This window comes from Porites lutea, chromosome 7, assembly GCF_958299795.1.
Source record: "Porites lutea chromosome 7, jaPorLute2.1, whole genome shotgun sequence".
Lineage (NCBI taxonomy): Eukaryota > Metazoa > Cnidaria > Anthozoa > Scleractinia > Poritidae > Porites > Porites lutea.
The window spans coordinates 5286301-5307161 of record NC_133207.1 but is presented as its reverse complement, the minus strand read 5'-3'; the positions used below and the strand labels follow the sequence as shown (position 1 = coordinate 5307161).

Genomic DNA, 20861 nt, shown 5'->3' with positions numbered 1-20861 from the left:
CATACCTTTTGGAGCGGCACATAACTATATGATTTACGAAAGGAAGTGTCCTCACCCCCACCCCCCTCCCCCCGGGGAAAATACAAGTTTGCACGAGCAGCACACTGTTTTTTACATTTCCTCCACGTCGGTGCACGTCACCGCAAAGAAGCCAGTAATCGGTCCTTGACAACATGAATCCAACTTCCTACAAAACCTCACGTTTTAAGGATGACGTAAGCAAAAAAAACCATTATTTTTTTCTTATTTTGAGACTTGGATAAGGCCTTTGGAATTTAACTCCAAAAAAATTCGCCGACCTTTGACAAGTTGAAAGAACCCTCAGGTTGAAGATTGGCGATGAAGTTTGAAACAGAGCGAATTCACTTTCTAGAAGTGCGACTTTTTAAGCTGTAATCGCAGTCGTGGTTGCTTAAGCCCCCTACTTCATTGCAGCTACTTCTCTAACAATTTTTCGACAGCTGTTGAATGTAATAATAAAGTAGCCTATTCTTACTTGTAGTTAGTCTACATATTATATTGCCTATGTGTAGACGTCTCCTATTTCCATTGTTGCGCGCGTGAGACGTGCGTCTGCGCGCAGGCGACATACTGACGCGCCAGTTAGTCCGTTGTAGTCTTTGTTTGAGCAAAGGTTATTATGCTTAACTTTTAAAGTTACATTTCTTTAAGCTAAAAAAGGGTTAAACAGTTAACGGTTAACATTGAATACATAATTAGATTTAGATTAATATAAAGAGTAACGCTTTGTATTTAAAATAGCGCCTATTGATAAAACAAAGCTCTTCTTAAATTGCTGGGTATTGACCCGACCTTTAAGGGAGAGAAAGACACAGAGGGTGGCAGGGCCTCCTGAAGATCTTGAATAGCGCGAAGATAAGTATTTGCGCTCATTCCCTCGCTGTAGAAAACTTAGACCGTTGTTTATTCACTGACGTAGCCGTAAATTGTTTTCGGTAAACTATTGATCTAAAAACGTACCTATATCTGATTGTTGGCATTCCTCTTTACACCACTAAATCACGCGAAGGCACTTGTTGGTTCCCTGTATCCTAACCTTGATATGCTCATTGAAACTATTATTGCTTTGTGAGGAAACCCCTATCATTTTTGAAGAGGAAACTTGCGTGATCCTGATCCTGTTTCTCAATTTTTGGCTCAATTATTATTTTAGCCACTTCGATGGTGATGAAAGAATTGTTGTTAGAATTGCCCAAGAAATGTGAACACCCACCTACGAACGCAGAACGAGACGTATTTCCGGCTGTTGCTTTTCGAGTGGACAGAGAAAGCGACGGAAATACATCTGCCTTTGCACGAGTTTACGTGAATACTGGTGACTGATGATAGTTTGTTATCATAGGTTAACCGCCAAAAGAAAAAAAAAAAAAGGAAAGCCAGGATTGTTTTTGTCAGTGGCGCTACGCTAACTGAAACTTAAGCCGCTCTGCCTTTGCACATATATTTACGTTTCTCTAACTTTTATTGTCTTTTGTAAAACCACATCTCGTAACCTGCATAACTGGCACTTTAAGAGCCAAGAAAGGCGAACACGGCACTCCGCGCGAATCGAACCAAAAAGAAACACATGAACTCAGTGTTCAACCATGCAAGGTATTCCAGGTAAACCAAGAATGGATTCCACTTTCCGGATTCCGGGTACTGGATTCAGGATTCCTTGTCAGGGGAACTTAGATTTCGGCGGCTTGGCGACCCAAGCTAAATTGATGTAGCTACAAAAATACTTCGGCTTCTGGTGCAGTATGCCTTAAAAGGGCAAGAACCAAAACGACCCGTGGGAACTCCTGGGAATTCTTGGTGATCTAAAAAATTATGTCATTATTATTTAGATTAGAACAGCGACAAAAGAAGATTTCTTTCTCTGTTTGGGGAAACAGAGAGCCTTTTTACGGGCTAATCCATTCCGATTCCGTATATGTCTCTTTCTTTCTTCATTTGGAATGAAATGATAAATCAGCGTTCATCAAGAGCCATCCCATTATGGCTCTTGCGTTCATACACTCCCGTAGTTCCCTCGAAAACCATACCCGATTCCAGGCCAAAATGGGCGAAGACTATACCCGTTTTCAGACCAAAACGGCACAAAAACCTTACCTTTTGGAGCGGCACATAACTATATGATTTACGAAAGGGAGTGTCCTCGCCCCCACCCCACCCCCCCCCCCCCCCCCCCGAGAAAAATACAAGTTTGCACGAGCAGCACACTGTTTTTTACATTTCCTCCACGTCGGTGCACGTCACCGCAAAGAAGCCAGTAATCGGTCTTAGACAACATGAATCCAACTTCCTACAAAACCTCACGTTTTAAGGATGACGTAAGCAAAAAAACCGTGATTTTTTTCTTATTTTGAGACGTGGATAAGGCCTTTGGAATTTAACTCCAAAAAAATTCGCCGACCATTGACAAGTTGAAAGAACCCTCAGGTTGAAGATTGGCGATGAAGTTTGAAACAGAGCGAATTCACTTTCTAGAAGTGCGACTTTTTAAGCTGTAATCGCAGTCGTGGTTGCTTAAGCCCCCTACTTCATTGCAGCTACTTCTCTAACAATTTTTCGACAGCTGTTGAATGTAATAATAAAGTAGCCTATTCTTACTTGTAGTTAGTCTACATATTATATTGCCTATGTGTAGACGTCTCCTATTTCCTTTGTTGCGCGCGTGAGACGTGCGTCTGCGCGCAGGCGACATACTTACGCGCCAGTTAGTCCGTTGTAGGCTTTGTTTGAGCAAAGGTTATTATGCTTAACTTTTAAAGTTACATTTCGTTAAGCTAAAAAAGGGTTAAACAGTTAACGGTTAACATTGAATACATAATTAGATTTAGATTAATATAAAGAGTAACGCTTTGTATTTAAAATAGCGCCTATTGATAAAACAAAGCTCTTCTTAAATTGCTGGGTATTGACCCGACCTTTAAGGGAGAGAAAGACACAGAGGGTGGCAGGGCCTCCTGAAGATCTTGAATAGCGCGAAGATAAGTATTTGCGCTCATTCCCTCGCTGTAGAAAACTTAGACCGTTGTTTATTCACTGACGCAGCCGTAAATTGTTTTCGGTAAACTATTGATCTAAAAACGTACCTATATCTGATTGTTGGCATTCCTCTTTACACCACTAAATCACGCGAAGGCACTTGTTGGTTCCCTGTATCCTAACCTTGATATGCTCATTGAAACTATTATTGCTTTGTGAGGAAACCCCTAATATTTTTGAAGAGGAAACTTGCGTGATCCTGATCCTGTTTCTCAATTTTTGGCTCAATTATTATTTTGGCCACTTCGATGGTGATGAAAGAATTGTTGTTAGAATTGCCCAAGAAATGTGAACACCCGCCTACGAACGCAGATCGAGACGTATTTCTGGCTGTTGCTTTTCGAGTGGACAGAGAAAGCGACGGAAATACATCTGCGTTTGCACGAGTTTAGGTGAATACTGGTGGCTGATGATAGTTTGTTATCATAGGCTAACCGCCAAAAGAAAAAAAAAAAGGAAAACCAGGATTGTTTTTGTCAGAGGCGCTACGTTAACTGAAATCCAAGCCGCTCTGCCTTTGCACATATATTTACGTTTCTCTAACGTTTATTGTCTTTTGTAAAACCACATCCCGTAACCTGCATAACTGGCACTTTAAGAGCCAAGAAAGGCGAACACGGCACTCCGCGCGAATCGAACCCAAAAAGAAACACATGAACCCCGAGTTCAACCATGCAAGGTATTCCGAGGTAATCCAAGAATGGATTCCACTTTCCGGATTCCGGGTACTGGATTCCTTGTCAGGGGAACTTGGATTTCGGCGGCTTGGCGACCCAAGCTAAATTGATGTAGCTACAAAAATACTTCGGCTTCTAGTGCAGTATGCCTTAAAAGGGCAAGAACCAAAACAACCCGTGGGAACTCCTGGGAATTCATGGTGATCTAAAAAATTATGTCATTATTATTTAGATTAGAACAGCGACAAAAGAAGATTTCTTTCTCTGTTTGCGGAAACAGAGAGCCTTTTCACGGTTTAATCCATTTCGATTCCGTATGTCTCTCTTTCTTTCTTCATTTGGAATGAAATGATAAATCAGCGTTCATCAAGAGCCATCCCATTATGGCTCTTGCGTTCATACACTCCCGTAGTTCCCTCGAAAACCATACCCGATTCCAGGCCAAAATGGGCGAAGACTATAACCTTTTTCAGACCAAAACGGCACAAAAACCTTACCTTTTGGAGCGGCACATAACTATATGATATATTTTTTATTATTTTTGAGCTTAAAAACAATGAAAATATTCCAGCAAGCAAATGAGACGGCTTTCCGCGTATGTTGTAAATGAATTCACCGCTTGTTATCAATTGAAAAACTGTTTGACAACCTCCTGAAAAAAATCTATTTCATTCTTACATTCTTCGAATAAACGCCGCCCTCGATCAAACGCCGCAGGAAGCAAAATTACCAATAAATGCCTCCCTAGAATAAACGCCGCACGTAATAAGAAGAATGCGGTGTTTACTTGAGGATAATAAGAAAAACCTCGGTACAACTTGGTAATTTACACCATCCAGACATTTACGATTCTATCTCAGCAAAAAAAGGGAGATATTGGAACCATTATATTACGTAATATTTACAAACTATTTACAATAACTATTGTCAGTGATTAAAAAAAAAGTGATTTCGAAATAAACGCCGCCCTCGAACTAGCGTCGCCCTTGAATAAACGCCGCATTGGAAAAATTTAATAAACGCCGCGGCGTTTAATCTAATAAATACGGTACTTTAACCTGTGGAGTAGTGTCGTCGGCAAAGTTTTGTATGTTAGAAACTTCATTGTCCCTAATTAATAGCCAGATGCTGACTGGAAAGCAAAACATAAGCTAAGGCCCACTAACACTACCGTTTATAAACAATAAATGAAAAGGAAGGATAAACCCTAGCGTAAACCAAACATGCGCCATTTTTTTTATCCTGTCCAAGATTGTGGGGCTGTTTTAAAAGTTCTCTGTCATTCCGTTCTAAAACTGGAGGAGGAATTCCGGAGTAGCCGCCCGGTTGAGTTATTAAATAACCACGTACGTAAGTGAACCCCGGGAAGTGAACATGTGAGCGGCTAGAATAGACGACCGTTTTGACAGTCTTAAAAGACATACTATCCGTATTTAATTTTTGTGGTATTTCTTAATTGCAGGGTTGCTATCGGTCAAGGGAAAAGTCAGGGAATTTTTTAAAAAGTCAGGGAAAATTATTGATGTTGTCAAAGTCAGTGAAAAGTCAGGGAATTCTGTTTTCCGGTTTATAGTTCATAAGTCTTCTTCCAGACTTTGAAATGCATTTTCTTTCGGAAAAGATGAAAAATATGCTGCAAAGGAAGCAAAACGATTAATTTGACACTCGACGCCTGACACATGTAGCAGTTGAGGTCAGTGGTTTTCGTTGTCGCGGAAAGACGTTGAAAATGAAGAGAAAAATATCGATGGCCTGCAAAAAAAGCTGGAGCAAATGTAAGCATGTGATTGTTTCTCATTGATACAAGGTCAGTGAAAACTGTTTAAAAGTCAGTGAAAAGTCAGGGGAAAGCGAGGGAATTTTTAACTTTCTGATGAGTGGTAGCACTATTTTAAAACGGTTGTGTGACGGCTGTCTAGTTCTTTATTTTGTTAATTTTGTCAATGACTCTGTCTTATACGTTGTGAACGTTAACGTTAGCGAGAAATTACTTGACGTGAATGACAAAAAAAAAACAACAACAATCAACATCAATCATTCTTGTCTCAAAAATGTACCTCCCAAGCAGGAATTTACATCAAACTTTAATAATGATAAAAAAGAAATTTGGAAAACTTTAGTTTAGGGTAACAAGCTTACAAATACCACAATTTCAGTCCGCTTTAATGTTCTTTAAGAGCTTTTAAGTTTCTCCATCCGCGCGTTCTTTTGCATTTCGGAGCGCTTATTTTTATTAATGTTTCACTCAATTAGTTGTAAATAGTTTGTGTCCATACTGAGTTTGTCTATCTTCTACGTTATTTTTATTTCTGTAGTTTCTTTTTTTCTTTGGCCTTGGCCAACCGGAAATCATCGTTGACTTAACAAAATATTTTTGATTCTTCCACGTATCTCTGACTTAAGTGTGCTCTTTCAGAAGTCTTCCGCACTGATATCTACCATACACGAGCAATACTAGTATTAAGAAAGGAACAACTTCCGGGGGAAGGAACAAGTTTTCCAGTTCGCATTTAAGTGCCATTGTCTTAGAAAACCGGGCAGAGGCCACGGATCGAGGTCAACCGATTCCTTTCATCTTTCGGCTGTTTTTAACCTTCATTGAGACAGGATGAATGGCAGTATTCTTAAACTTCATCAGCTTTCAGTTTCCGAGATCACACCACCCCCCCTAAAAACCAGCCGACAGCAACTGAAAATACGGTTAATTTAGATGCTTAACTTCGGCAACGCGTAAAATTTTTTCTCGTGTTGCAAATACCTCCAACTTCAGGATACTATTATTTCGATAGACCTGCTATGATTCTAGGTCATCAACGGCTACTTCCAACCATTTATCAATGTCTCAAAGGCAAAATAATTTGCACATAGAAAAATTTTGAAATATTATTTGCTTGATGAACCACTTTTTCAAAAATCGTTTTCTCAAAAAGGCGGCAGTTTGTGAGGAAATGAAATACTTCTTCGTACTCATTATTACCCTTACTATACATGTAAAAAAACCGAAGTTTGGGACCTGGTAAATTAGAGGCGCTGTCAGCGATAGTTTGAGGTCCACTTTATCACCGATGAGGGCGATATGTCACGTCACGGCCAGTTTGTCACGCACTGTTTGATCGCACATAATTAACATTACTCAAAGAAATGTTAACTCCTCGATTGTTTATTGGTCAGAAAGGTAAAAACGTTGAACATTTATCTCTATTCATACAAAAAGGAATTAAAAAAAATAAAAACAACAACAACAATAAACGCATAATGCGAGCGAATTGTGGAACCCGTTTCGAGCAGAAGTGAATGATGCCGGTATCAAATTGCATAATTCTTGATACTGAACAAAAAGACCGCCATGAACTCGGTACATGTTCCGTCGTATAAAACCCCTTTGCATGTACTTATTCTTATCAGCTACTGAAACGAAGGATAAGTGCCGAGAATAAAAAACTATTTCGCAAAAACATACCCTCTTAACCATGACCAAATTAAGACATGGCAGCCATGGCCGAGATGCCTGGAAGAGCAAGGCAAGCCAATTTCCCACATGGAAACCATGGATAAAGAGGGGGCCTCAGAATGAAAAATTAATGATTGGATAAAAGAAATCCACATTTTTTTCGCCGCCGAACACTTGGATAATAAATAAAAAACTTTTCCCAGAAAAGCAGGCGCATGAGGAGATCATCGGAGATTGTGACGCACGTAGGTTACGAATTTAATGGTTTTGAGCTAAAACATAAAAATCGATTGGCGGGATAAGCTAGCTAGGGATATCCAAGTTCACACCGCTCAATCCCACAGATGGTGATTGGTTTATTCGCAACCAATTAAACCAGCCTTAGCAAACCGCGGCGTTTTAACAGGGCTCCAGAGGTTAAAAAACACCTTCCTTGTTGTAATTTTCATGTGAGTTGGATTGACCTAGCTAGCAGGTGAACGAAGGGGTCTACCGGGCAGACGCTGCCACGCTGTTTTGCCTAGTGATTTCGTTATCCACAGTTTTGCCTTTATCTATGGTCAGTAAAAAAAAAAAAGGAAAACAATCGTGCCCGCTTCTAATAACAAGCCATACCTTACCCTCATTTAAGTCAAAAGGTTATAAAAAACGGGTTAGAAGGTCTTGGTTAACCATACGCCCCTAATTAGCCTAAATATTCAGTAGAGCGATTTGCGTATGACCTTGAAAATCGTTTCATAAGTGTTCGTTATTTGTTTTATAAGCCAATGGATGAAAAGATCGAAACATGGACTATTCGTTTTCCCGCCAAAGAAAACCCAATAAAAGGGAAGAAAGCATTGTTTGATTGGCCAATCTTGTTGCAGTATGACATCAAAGCGAAGTATCTCATTGATTTCTTAAAGTTCTCGGGCATAAACTTTTTTTACCCGAGCGTTTGCTTAACCAACCAAAAGTCACGTGCGTTTGTATCCGTTCGATAAACTAATCAAACCGCTTTATTTCTGTTCCTTTGTTGTTTTCGTTTCAAGGTTATACGAAAATCGCTCTACTGAATATTTAGGCTAATTAGGGGCGTATGTAAATAAATAAATTTACATAAATTTACATAAATAGCGATTGTTAAGGTGTCCTTAATACACACTCTTAACTACTATATACGATGTCAAAATGTCGTAATAGCAATCGTAAAAAATTGCGTCACCACTGAACTGGTCTCTGACTGAGTCATCTAGGCTTCTCTCATACTGTTTCAAGTTAATCTACCCCGATACAGTCGATGTCTTACAACAAATTGCTACATGAACAAGAATTAACTAACTCCTCAATGGCGTTTATGAAGGTAACTTTTCTTTGCTGATTTCCAGTGGTCGTCAAAGAAAGATTTGTACAGCTGTTCTTTAGGTCTACCACTTTGAGATTTTTAAGCTTTCTTTCTTTTGCCATCAAGCAAATATTGTGGCCTTCAGAATAAACTGGGTGTTGAAGATCCACTGCACTGTACACTTCCTTCCGTATACTCTCTGCTTCTAAGTGACCTTCCCAGCTCCTAAGATCCTCTTCATCGACATTTTCTTCATCACGTAATGTTACTGAAGCGACATGACTGCTTTTCTTTAATGCTGACAGTCGGGAAAAAAAGCTGCTTATTTGCCGTGCAGTTTTCCAGTCCTCTGGCAAAAATACAGGTGAACCATTCGAGTATTTAGCTTCCTGCATCTCCTTTGCGACTTCTGACGGATTTGCCTTCTGGCCACTAAGGCCCTCATTGAATTTTGCAATCAAAAAACTTTTAACGTTCTCGGAGGTCTCAGTAGCAGTTTTTTGACCTTTTAGTGCCCAACCCTGCGAAGTGGGAGCTTCATTTCCGTTGCTTGTACGAAGCGCTCGGGTTGATGTAGTTGGCACGCTCAGAGTCGTCTGGGAAGCTATTTCGGTAACATGCTGCGCCCATTTTCTTCGCACACTGTCGTAAAGTGTTTCACGTTCCAAAACAAGCTTATGAACTCCAGTGTCCATATGATTTTGTGCTTCGTTTTCGTTTTCAAACCTTACCACACAGACCTTATTTTTGGCGGATCGCTCTTTATAAGTGGGCCTCGTGTTGAAAATGCCTTGGGCCTGGGCTATTGCCCCAAAAGGTTGTAACAACTTCAATCCAGTCTTTCCCTGTGGTTTCATTCCTTCACACGACACCAGTTTTCCGGGACCAATTTGGTATGCACTCCAAATGCGAATTCCCTCTTCTGTAAACTCAAAATTGTTGAGCTTACTAATTCCTTTGATTTTGTTTGTCCCACCAGTTTCATTAGCACATTAATGCAATTAACACAAAATTGTTTTCGCCAACTTACTAAGAGTATACAGCTATTTCGAGGAAGGTTGTCGGAAAAAGTGCACGCGACAATCCCGAAAGGTATAGTTGTGGGTGGTTTTGAGTTTACTGTTCTTTAAAGAAATTTTGAAAGAATGGCACGAGAGAGGCCATGGAGGTATGTTTGCGAGTGCTAAAGAAAGGCAACAAAAGTAGGTTTGACAGCTACAGTGTCAGGATCAGTGTATTGATAATATCCCAAACCTTTCAGGATTGTCGCGTGCACATTTTTTCCGACAACCTTTCTCGAAATAGCTGTTAACAGGAGACGATAAAGGGGACAGAGAAGGCATCCCCCATACATACCCTATTCCATAGGAAATTCGTCTCGAGTTATTTTTAGAATCGGGATAAAGTTACCCCGCGCGCTGCGTGGATGTTTCGTGGAAGTTTCGCATGACTAAACGCCGTGCAAAACATGTCGTAACCTCAGTGCTTTAATAAAATGAGAAATTTCGCCGGTCGTTTGTACAATAAAGCAAGTAGGACGCCAATTGTTATTTTTGTTGAATAATAAAAGACTAATAAAAGAATAAATATCAAACCAGAAATTGCTCTCTTCAAACTGTAAATTATAAATGATCCTGAGAGAATATTCAGTGTGTTAAGGATTTCTCTGCTGTACTGTTAGCTCTATACAAGAGAGGAAGGGCGATTTTTTTTACATTTCCGTTTCGCTGGCACAGCTTTAGGAGAAATCTCTCTGCAGTCGTTTTTGTCGACAAAACGAATAGCAATATCAATCTCCTCGTCTTCCGCCCTTTTGTTCTGCGTCAATTCGTGAAGGATGCGTGCCTCTGAGCGTGGGTCATCCACGCAGAACACATTCGCGCTATGTGATTGGCTGTTGTCTAATCCCCCTTGAGATCTGTGGTGTTAAAAATAACTCGAGACGAATTACCTGTGGAATAGGGTGTGTATGGGGGATGCCTTTTCTGTCCCCTTTATCCTCTCTTGCTGTTAAGTCTTCATTAATTCACAACATAGTCCCCGCAAAGCACCCCCGCAAAATTTAGCATCCACGAGAAAAATTTAGTGCCACACGGTAACCACTATGCGCTTTATTTATGTGATTTAGTTACATGTGTCATTCGCTTTTCAAATTTAACTGTAATGTAAAATTGCTAATCAAGGTAGTATGAACTTACCACTACAGTTGTCTCAAGTTGCTTTACTTATCGTATCTGGTAGTGTCTTTTTCTGCACTTTGTACATATAACTAACGAGGCCAAGGCAAAATAAATTAATAGATAAATAAATAACGTGTCCTGATTTTGTTTTCTCTCACAAAAAATGCTGGGGTGGAAAAATAAGGAACATTCACTCCTTTCTCACTCTTTACACAGTCGTGATGGAAATAAACTAGGGTTTCTACTCAAGATACCAAAAAAATAAGATCCTTTCTGTATAATCACAGGCTACCCAAGCTCAGTTATGATAACTGTAAGTCACTGATAATGTTCTCCAGCAAGAAGTGTTCTATCAATGCATGTACTAATGTTTTCTCATACCTGCTCCAAGTAGAACTGAATGGTTTTCTAAGAAATATATGCTTCTCGACATTTCCAGGTTGACGCGTCGAGCATTATTCTGCTTCGTGAGCTTTCCCAGATGATCAGGATGAAAACATGTCAATCGCTTTCTACCCGGCCATCCATAGGTCAAGAGATATCTATGCCGTGGGCACTCAGTCAATTCGTCTACCTGTTTTTGGCTGGGCGCGATAAAACCGCCACGGTTAAAAAGGACTTCAGCTTCGACAATTTGCGTATTTCCACTTTGCGTTTTTCCACTTACACCGAGTGCGGACAGATGGTCAAATATATTATTCGCACACGACTTTACTGGAACGATAGTAATATCCTCTTTTCCCGGTGCAGGTCCACAATGTGAATCTTCGGGAAAAAAGGAGCAACCCATTTTGAAGATGCTATCGTTTTTTAACATCGACAGAAAGTGATGAATATTTTCCGAAGCGTGTGTGAAAATTTTGTAATTAGGATGACTGACAGGTGAAATCCAAAAAAGTAAAGAAAACTTATTCAAGTTTCTCTAAAAGAGAGCCCCATAAAAATTAATATGTCAAAGTTTTTGTCAGTTGAATTCAGCCGTCATTCTAATAGCCAAGTTGATATCGAAAATTCCACGAAAGACTTTTTTTACTTTTTATTATTTTTTCCCGAAGAATCTGCGGACTGTAAAACTGGCGTTGTGCCATCGCGCAAATGTAAACAAAACGGAAACGGTTTTCAAAGAAAGAATGCTGATGTTTGACGGATAGCCTTATTTTATAAACTTTCTTTTTTAATAAAAAGCTGAATTTTGTATTTTGTAATGTACCGAATTTCTCAGTAAGATTTATTTAAGTCTTGGTCAATTTAGAATGCGTGACAAACTTTCCGTGACATGACCTTTCGCCCGATATTGGCGATAAAATGGACTTTTAACTCTCGTTAACAACGTTTGTAATTTACCAGGTCCCAAACTTCTGTTTTTTTACATGTATAGTAGGGGTAATAATGAGTACAAAGAAGTATTTCATTTCCTCACAAACTGCCGCCTTTGTGAGAAAACGATTTTTGAAAAAGTGGTTCATCAAGCAAATAATATTTCAAAATTTTTCTATGTGCAAATTATTTTGCCTTTGAGACATTGATAAATGGTTGGAAGTGGCCGTTGATGACCTAGAATCATAGCAGGTCTATCGAAATGACAGTATCCTGAAGTTGGAGGTATTTGCAGCGCGAGAAAAAATTTTACGCTTTGCCGAAGTTAAGCATCTAAATTAAACGTATTTTCAGTTGCTGTCGGTTGGTTTTTAGGGGGGGTGGTCTGATCTCGGAAACTAAAAGCTGATGAAGTTTAAGAATACTGCCATTCATCCTGTCTCAATGAAGGTTGAAAACAGCCGAAAGATGAAAGGAATCGGTTCACCTCGATCCGTGGCCTCTGCCCGGTTTTCTCAGACAATGGCACTTAAGAGCCTTGTCGAACTATTTCATCTGCAACTGGATTCCACTTGCACCAATGTCAATGACCGGAGCAAATCGCGTGAAGTTTTCCTTTAATTCTGTATTTATTTTTTTGCCAACGCTTTTTTCAAATGCGATTCTTAAGACACAAGACGTACCCCAGCACGACAAGCATTGATCCAAAAGTCATTGGTGGTCATTGGCGGTCGTTTTCTAACGGTGCGCGAGTTACTTTTCCTATTGTCCTCGATCCACCTGAGACAGTCCTTGAATTATGCAGAAACGAATTTGATATGACGCAAAATGTAGTGCAGGACACTATTGTGTTCTCTGACGGACAAGTGTCCGACAATGATTTCTACTTTGACTATCGAACTACGCAAAGGTTAATTTAGCCGTTTGCAAGGCAAGCCACTAACTTTAACCTCGCTCTTCAAAGCTATTGCGCGCTTGGGCTTGGGAATCGAAAACGCCATCTCCCTAGAGGCGAGTAGTACTGATTGTAACCCCAGATCAACTGAAATTAAACGCTTTTTTCAGGTTTATAACGAAATCTTATGACTGCGTGCATACTATTGCGTGGCAGTTGCAAACAAACAAGCTTCCATCCAAGATAAAAAAAGTAAAGAACTCGTTACATTATTCTGCTTCCACCCCTTTTACCCTACTTAATAATATAATTCAGTTATCAAAGAACAAATTGAATGACCAAACGATGACGAAATTAAGCCATTCGCCATCTATTTTGCCTGTTAAGCTGTAGTCAAATGTATCCGTGGCTCTTGTGCTCGTACAGCTGGCAGATATACACTATGTATAGTAATTAGATTTTAAAAGGTGCATGAACTAGAAAGGGCAAGAAGGAAAACCTTTGAGCACATCAAAGCCTCCAACTGCTTAGTTGCTATTCGTTTGAAGTATTCAAATTTTTGGTACTTACAAAAAAGGGAAATGCAATGTATTAATAAAAGTATCTCTGCAACTGACTTCACGTTTCTCAGTTCCATTGTACCGAATCTTCTCCAACGTGTTCCCAACTGGCGTTGATTCATAGAATGCTTAATACTTTAAAATAAGTTTCACTTACAGTTTGAAGTGCGTAACGCAATGATAATTCTTCGATCCTTAAAACTTCCAGCTATTGAAACATCCAAACTTCACAATGCCACTTCGAATCTGACTGGGGGAAGAGATCAGAAAAGGACACTAGTCGGTCAGTTGAAAAGCAGCATTTATGTCTGTCGGATTTAACGTCACCAATGACCCTGCTTAGCATTCATCTGTGAAAGTAATATCTTAAATGACGAGAAAATAGAGGATCGATGTCTATTTATATACGTGCAACTTTCCTCGACTTATCTGTACTGAGTTTAACTGAGCTTTGCCGATTATCACTTATCAAAGCAGGATGAACATTCATCGTTTAAACCTTTTCGTGTGTGGTCAAATTGCGGTAATAGGAAGTTTAAGATACTGAACGGGATGGCAATAAAAATATTTCTTATGGTCTGTACTGTCGCAATTTGTAATAATCATTGCACTTTGTAATACCTGTCGCAATTTGTAATAAATTCATCGCACTTTGTAATACCTGTCGGGGGCGGGGCATACTCCCTCATATGGCCAATCTGGACAGAGCATTGTCCGTGTACAAAATCTAGACACACTAGACACAAAGGGAGAGAACGGAGGAGAAAGGAGTATCATTCCATCTTAAAAAAATTTCTTTCTTTGGGGCCCTCTAAGGCAAATACCGTGGGGATAGTAAAAAATTCTCCTTCCCCGCGTACACCACGTAAGACCTTGCAATTCTTCCGAGAGTGCTCAGGAGTACTTTTTACCACAAAATGGAAAGGATAATAAACCAAATCATCCATTACTACTTGAGTTACGCTATCTAAGGACAAAGACACAAAACCAACAAGGCAAAAAATGATACCCTATTTAAGTTCGAGATCTTCAGAGGTACTTACCTACCTAGCCCATATATGGGATTCCCCCCCCCCCCCCCCCTTAAGACTTCACGTGTCACGAGGCAAGCAAACTGAACATGGATTTGGACGACGAATGCCGGGTTATTCACGAATTTTCTGTTGTTAAATGTTGCTTTTGTTATTTAATTATTTTGAATTCAAATATATGAAATGATTCATATCCTCAGTTTTGGTGACATGTCGCAGGAAGTTTCATGTCTTTCATAAAAAAAGCGATTCTCGTTGGTCACGTGATTAATCAAGGCAGGAAAATTTATAACGGAAGACATGCATGTTTGACCAAAGAAAATAATTCGTTTATAACAAAGTGTGATGGAATTATTACAAATTGCGACAGCTTAGTTTATTACAAAGTGCGATGGACAGTTATTACAAATTGCGACAGCTTTTTTATTACAAAGTGCGGCACGGTTTATTTCAAATTGTGACAGGTATTACAAAGTGCGATGATTATTACAAATTGCGACAGTACATGGTCGCGTTTTCTTTAACATTATCGCGATTTTCCCCAACAACTTAACCACTCGCTAGCCTGTGTACCGCCCCTCCCGGCCGCCCGCGTGCTTAGGTTTTGCGTGTAGTAACTTTGCAAAGAAAAATAAGAGACTGCTCTCAGTCTAAAAAGTGGTACAAAACTTGTGCCCCAGAAAAAAAAAAATCATGCAGACATTGGTCTTATGAAAAAAATTCATGCATTGAAAAATTTTCACCCGCTCTCCGTTTATTTCTAATGGTCCGTCCCTTAGGCCCGGTTCAGACGCCGCTCCAGGCATGTGCAGAACCTAACCACAAGTAGCCCAAGCTCGAAATATGAGTATCGGCGAACACCGGCAATCTGCATCTGCATCTAGTTAGTTACTCTTCAACGTTTTACACATGAAGAAGAGTTTTGTTTAGTTAAGGTAAAAAAAAAAAACACTGCAAAAACTGTGTACGATCAATCTTGCTGTCCTTGCTCAACGTCGGATTCAAAAAGATCGTGATCAGTCAAAATAGATCAAATTGAAAACGTTACAGTCAAGAAGACTTTTGTAGGGACTGATCAAACAACGTGGAATAGATGTAAATTGCGATATTTCGACTGGCCAATACCAGTCTTCATCAGGTTTATTGAGATATCACGAATTTAAAGAAATATATAGAGGGGATATTACACGGTGGCGCGAAGATATGAATTTTATTTTCGAGTGGCAAAACAAAGCGAGTGAGTAAAAGATTGTTTTTGCCACGAGAAAATAAAATTCACATCTTCAAGCCGCCGAGTAATGTTCTTTTTATTATATAGACAAAAAGACATCGATAAAATAATAGAGGGAAATGACCGAAATTACGTCATCGATAAACTCACTAGTGAGATTATGGAAAATAAACCACTCGGGTCCCGGATGTAGTTTTTATGAATTTTACGAGTGGTATATTTTTCAGTAAAACACTCGTGTCTATATAATAAATGAAGTAAAATAATGACCGGCAATTACATAATATGACGTGGTATGGTGTGGCTACTTAAAAAGACAAGATAACAAAAAAATAAAAGATACACTATAATTCTTTCAGGAAAGCAGGTGAAGCCCACCTTATCCATAAAGCTAAGTCAATTGAACCTCTGGGCATCAATAAACGTGATGAACTGTAATTATATATAGTATATCTTCTATTTTTTTGTTATGTTGTCTTTTAAAGAAGCCATACCTTGTATAATTTCCGGTCATTATTTTACTTCATATATATTTCTGTAAATTCGTGATATCTCAATAAACCTGATGAAGACTGGTATTGGCCAGTCCAAATATCGCAACTTAACTCTATTCCACGTTGTTTGATCAGTCCCTGCAAAAGTTTTCTTGACTGTACCGTTTTCAACAGTTATGTAATGTTAGCAATGTTGCGTAACATTCGAAATATAAGGATTTGTAAGGGGAAAAAACATATCGTTTCCATAACATACGAAGATGAAAGGATTTCAATAACAAAAAAAAGAACAGCTAACCTTACATAAAATGTGTGTTACGTTTCTCCTGTGTGGTCCATGGGCCGATTTTTGGCCGTTTTATGGGTTGTACTGTAAACGGTTTTCTCTCTCTTTATATAAGAGGGAAAACCATGGACCACACAGGAGGTAGGTAGGTTACTGAAACGATAGGTTTTTCTCCCATACAAATCCTTATATTTCGAATGTTATGAAACAATGCCGATGTTCGCCGATGCTTTAAGTACGGCAAAAGAGCGGCGTCTTAATCAATTTGGCACGGCAGTTTTAGTGAGTTTGGTGCGACAAAGGCGTTAAGTTCGACAAAGACTGTCGAACGTTAATCGACCTTAACGTAGGCTCGACACGCGGTGCGCCTTCTGAATCAGACGTCGGTAAATAAATCCCGTCTTTAAGGCTTTTTGCTTAATAGTATTGTTCGTCTCTCTTTGTCAGACAATGTGTGTTTATATGGGTAATCTTAGCAGCACTGGCAGGACGCTTAATAAGTGTCATTTATCTGTGCCCGGCACGCTGGTTTGAAAACAAATCTTCGCGAGGAGCCCAAACGTGCTCTACTACACTACCTGCACAAAATTAACTTCAGTAAGATGAAAAAAAAAAGAAACAAACAAAAACAACGTCTGTTTTACAAAGATGCCGAGTTACAGGTGTATAATTAGGAAAAAGGAAAAGTGTTCACTTACATTGGAACTGCACTTGTGAAAATCTAACTTCCTTGACGCAGGTGTAAGTTTTGTCGCAGAACAACATCACTCGTTACGCGCTCATTATAGTTCAGGTATAACTGCGCATTGTTTTATATATTATTAAAAAAAAACTGTCAGATTTGACAGGTTTCTGACAGGTTTTCCTACCTTTTTTGCGTGTAGGTAGGCTATGAATGTGGTTTGATATCCATTTTGCAGACGCGATTTGACAAGGTGATGATACTCGCCTTTTTATTATTATTTTTATTATTCAAAAAGAAGAAGAAGAAGAAGAAGAAGAAGAAGAAGAAGAAGAAGAAGAAGAAGAAGAAGAAGAAGAAAAGAAAATCAAAATTGCATTAAGTCTGGGCTTTCCCAATTCCTATTTCTACAACAAAAGATGTAATATGTTGCTCCAGTGGCTATATTGATCGTTTTCTTGATTATATAAAGTTGCTGCTTTTTGTCAATTGCAATGTCATTCATCATGTCTAAGAACGTGGAGCATTCATCGGAGAAAACACCAAGAGAGCTCGTGGAGGGATTTGAAAATTTCACACATCTGTTATTTCTACTCATTTGATCAAGTTCAGATATTTTTCTTTTTTACGCACTGCATTGTTATTAAGGTTAGACTCGAAACCAACTGTTAATTCTTGAACATTTTGGCATTTGGACTGGATTAGGAAAAGAAGATCTGGGCGATAATTTTCACCAGTTATTATTGAGGGATTCAGAAAACAATTAACACCGGCATAGAGTGAAGAGTGAACGTTATTAAATTACAGGTTGAAGTGACTTGGCAATGAAGTTAGTGAATGAGTCGTGTCTCCAGGTAAAGCGATCAAGGTATTGTTGACAACCAGCGACAACATGAAGGAGCGATTCAGGATTAAGGCAAAAGGAGCAATCTGGACTTTGTGATAATCCCCAATAATAAAAATCTTATAAAAAGCTGCACACAAAACTTCAGCAAAGAATTCATAAAAAGAAAACGTCAATATAAATACAAAAATTCCGGCAAAATTCTTCGTAATTCAAAATTCTAAGAAATCACATGGAGTTATAAAAAATCAAGTCAAAAGTCTCAGTGGATGACATAAACGTCAATGCGCTGATTCAAATAATACCGGATACGTTTCTGATCCATGAGGCGAGATATAAATCTATTGCTGTTCATTTTCCGTATCAATTTCCCGATAAGAAGACGTAAACATTTAAAAGAAAGGAAACACATCAACAGTCCTAATAAATGGTCCCTTTAACAATTTCGACGTCAATATTAACATTCTTAATTTCACATGGCACTCTTCTTGTCCTAAAGCCTCCAAGACAAAACAACGCAGATCTCAAGAGTGCGAATGAGGTTCTGGGTCTGATCCATGAGATGGTTTTGGCATACTGCTCCCCTTTTTTGATGGCAATCAGCTGTGCTAAACGGCTATGATACATCAAGTACTCCTTCAGTCCCATTCCGCCAGTTGTGGTGAAGACCAAAGGTGTAAATGTTCCATGCTCGATTTCAAGAACTCTCCTTAAGTAGAGACGCTTTTCCTCGTTCTCATGGATACGATAAATTTGTTGTGGTTTTAGGTCCCTATACGATACAGCATTAGGGCGACAGACCCTCACATCGAAGAATGCTCCCAGAACCCACGTGCGTGGGTATCTAACCTCGCATCCTGAGTTTTATTAGATCCTCTGTTCAAAATGTTCGCCGGAGATGTCTTGGAGGACTGGCTCGATCTCGACATCGCTGCACACCACACTCAGAAATTCAGCTTCGACATCTCCTAGCTCGTTGTAGCGTTTAGCAATAAAACCTCCTAGTTTGCAAATCATAGAGTGATCAACCGTTATGACCTCTCCACAAGCACATGTGGAGGGGATTTCTTCCACTGGTCAGTCGTAACGTAGTTTAACAGCATCACGGATCGAACTCCCTCTTATTCAGGTTAAAGCCCAAATCCTGGAGAGGAGGCACTGTAAGCCATGCTGATGATCCCTTTTCTGCCACCAGATCTTCTAGCTGCTCGCTAAGTCTTTCTTAGTGCCATCTCCTTAATACGCTCTGCCCTGTGTTCGAGTTCCTTTAATTTTTCACTTCTTACCTCCTGTTGTGCTACTTTTAATTTGCGAGGGAATCTTCTGGTAACTGATGTGACTGGGATACAATTTGTTCAAGAAGGGGCTTTGTTTGTTGACAGGCGAAGCATATTCGTGCCAGTTTCTTCAAGGGAAGGGTTTCCCACGAGCATATGAGATATTGCATTCTCTAAGGACTCTAATAAATTAGAGCCATTAGCTTGTGGTTGAGATAGGGCAAATTCAGCTAACTAAGCTATGTCATTGATCCAATTGGTCACCTTGTTGCTAACATATTCGTCTAAATACTCCCTTGAACCTATTGTTGCCCCAAGGTGTTTCTGCCCTTGTACTGTTCATTTTTAATGGACGTGTCTTTGAAAGCTTCCCTGACACTTCTTCCTTTAATGGTTTTGCTAAATAACAGAGGGCAATGAAATGCTTTCCCACGGAACTCAACTGGTGACATTTTTGGGGCAGGATATTACACGGGTAAGGCACACGACTTGTTTTCTTGCTGTTAGATAAATGGTAAGCCATAGACCGAATGCAAATATGGCGGATCTCGCGGTCGGCCCGGGTCTAGTTGCGCGAAAGCGAGGCTAGGGGGCCTCGAGAGTCTTGTTTTGACTGCGCGTCTTAGCGATTCAGTCGATCATTATGGTTTCCTTCGAGTTGTTAGGTGCTTAAGAGCCATCAAACAGGAGATTTAACTCCAGCAGAGCCGCTAGTTGATTATCTTCGCTTTGCCAAGGTTCTTTACGAAGAAAGAAATGAATTCAAGCGATTCGGCGCGGCGAATGGAGGCACTTTACTACATTTTACTATCAAGGAGTTAAAAGAACGAAAGTGTGCTCGCTCACGAAACTATTAGAATGAGTGAATAACTGAAAGATTCATGGTTCTGTTTCAAGTTTGCTTTGTCCGTTCTCTTGCCAAGGAAAGGTAAATATCCTCGAGAACGAGTGAATCCGCCGTCGCGACTTACCAATCTTTAGGCGCTGTCTGGGACACAACGACAGGCAACAAGGCCGAATGTTTTCACAGTCTTCACGATCCTGTGTTCAAGAGTTTGAGCAGTGCCATAAAAGAAGCAATTTTTGGGAAATTGCTGTTAGTTTATCTCGAAACCATTCGACAAGTTGCTAAAATAGATCACGCGCAAGGTCAAATACAATGCTTGAATACTTGCACGCTCTCTCTCTGCCAAAACCTTTTTCCTTCTTCTTACCTTCTTAGCGTGCAACGCTTCCTCTGTTAGTTTTTTTCAATGCACTTTAGTCAAGGACTGTTCTTGAAATATGTCGCTTTCTTCTGGTTCTTACACAGATTCACAGGTCACGCTTGTAAGATTACCAGGCGGTTGTTATTGTTGTTGTTATATTTTAATGCAGCTGTTTTCAGCGTGAAATCTAAAAGATCTTACAGTCCACAGCGGATGCTCCCGTTCTCGAGAATGTTTACCTCTTGTTGGATAAATAAAAAAACCTGAAAACATCTTGGAACAGCACTATCTGTTGTGAAAATCATTTCATTCAAATACTTTCGTGAGTCCTCTCATCTAAAGCAAGTGAA

General features: G+C 39.6%; 1 long non-coding RNA gene across 2 annotated transcripts in view; it reads right to left on the bottom strand.

Moving 5' to 3' along the window:
• The window catches only part of LOC140943775 (uncharacterized), a 29688-nt gene extending 16059 nt beyond the window's left edge, over positions 1–13629 (bottom strand). For both annotated transcript variants that reach the window (XR_012166632.1, XR_012166633.1), the window contains exon 1: positions 13616–13629. This is a non-coding gene — a long non-coding RNA (uncharacterized lncRNA). The remainder of the gene's footprint in view (positions 1–13615) is intronic.
• Positions 13630–20861: the final 7232 nt, after the last annotated feature.